The sequence below is a fragment of the Echinops telfairi genome, unplaced genomic scaffold, assembly GCF_000313985.2.
Source record: "Echinops telfairi isolate 266 unplaced genomic scaffold, ASM31398v2 ScPeMD7_7457;HRSCAF=8495, whole genome shotgun sequence".
Taxonomy (NCBI): domain Eukaryota; kingdom Metazoa; phylum Chordata; class Mammalia; order Afrosoricida; family Tenrecidae; genus Echinops; species Echinops telfairi.
The window spans coordinates 45,724,163-45,725,695 of record NW_022111357.1 but is presented as its reverse complement, the minus strand read 5'-3'; the positions used below and the strand labels follow the sequence as shown (position 1 = coordinate 45,725,695).

At 58.9% G+C, this 1,533-nt stretch overlaps 1 pseudogene; it reads right to left on the bottom strand.

The window, feature by feature from the left end:
• Positions 1 to 685: 685 nt before the first annotated feature.
• LOC115872817 lies at positions 686 to 887 on the bottom strand (annotated as a pseudogene).
• Positions 888 to 1,533: the final 646 nt, after the last annotated feature.

Genomic DNA, 1,533 nt, shown 5'->3' with positions numbered 1-1,533 from the left:
CGGGTGGTTTTGAACTGCTGGTCGGGCAGTTAGCAGCCTGCTACGCCACCCTCCAACACTGCCCAGGCCTCCTGGTTTGGTCTCCTAAGACTCTCACGCCAGCCCTGACAGCTGGTTCTCCCCTACAGTTGCCAGGCGGATTTTTTTTTTAATGCCAATGAGATCAATTCACTTCCCTGACAGCCCTCCTCACTGCGTCCCCAAGATCTCTGTGTTCCAGGCCCCACCTGCCTCCCGGTCTCCTCACGATGGTCTGTGTTCAGCTCTGCACGTACTTGAGCCTCTTGAGGCTGGGACCTGGCACCTTCGGTTCCTTCCGCTTGGATGAACCTTCTCTGCATAACCCAGGTGGTTTCACTTTAGTGCTCATGTCAGGCGTAGAGGCCACTGTCCCCAGGCAGCCCTCCTTGGCCTCCCCAGGCTCCCCCAGTGCTCTGACCTTGCCCCATCCCAGTTGGACCACCCTCCACGGTCAACATCTGGCCATGAACCCGATTCCACCATCTGACTGAGCGCCTAACTGTCCAGACTCTGTCCCGCGGCAGGTTGCGGCGCACAGTAGGCGCTCCATCACGCTTTTTGAACAAAGTAGAGAGACACCACCAGGAGGGTGGCCGCCCTTTCTCCATCATCCATTGGATAGCGTGTGGTGCTGGCACCACTGGTGTTACCAATATGGGGGTGGGGGTGGAGCCCTTCCAAAAGTTCATGGAAAAAAGGGGCCTCGAGAAGGGGAATTCTTCTGCGGACTTCCCTAAAGTCCTTGCGTGCTTCACATGTCAGTCACGACGGCGGACAGGTTTCAGGGAAGCTTCCAGACTTTCAATTAGCAATAATCGCGCCTCGGGTACACCTCATTGGCTACGATATTGCCACTGCGCAAAGCTAGGAGCTTCCAGACTTAAGACAAGGAAGAAAGGCCTGGCCGTTGGCTTCCGAATATTCCCAAGCATTATATCCATCTCTCTTGCTTTGGCCACAGCATCAGGAGGGATCGGCCACAGGAGGACATCCAGTTTGGTGGATTAGTGGGTCAGGGAGGGAGGTCCTCGGGGAGGTGGCCTGGCACAGGGACCACAGTGAAGGTCTCGAACCTGCCTGTGAGCAGGAGGCAAGGGCTGGCATCCTTTCGCTCTGTCATCCACCGTATCCCCAGGAACCCGCCAGCTGGACCGTACCCACCCGTCCGCCCACCGACCTCTCCTCTGTCTATTGGTCTAACTCCCCCTAGTATGTATTTTCCACAGATGCAGAACGTGGCTACCTTTCTGTCATGGCGCCCCCATCCCGTAGCCCACTCACCTGCCCAGCGCCGGACTGTGGCTCCGCTCTGGCCCTCGGGCCTCGATGGTGAACACAACGTGGGCACGGGGCTCAGCCTCGCCTGGGGCGCTGAGGCGGCTGGACAGCGGGGGCAGCAAGGGGGTCCCAGAGAAACGTCTCCGGATGATGCCACCCCCAAGGGGGCTCACGGGGGCTGAGCCTGAGTCTGCCGACTCCCGGGTCCGCTAGGGAGACACAGGCAAAAGCTAG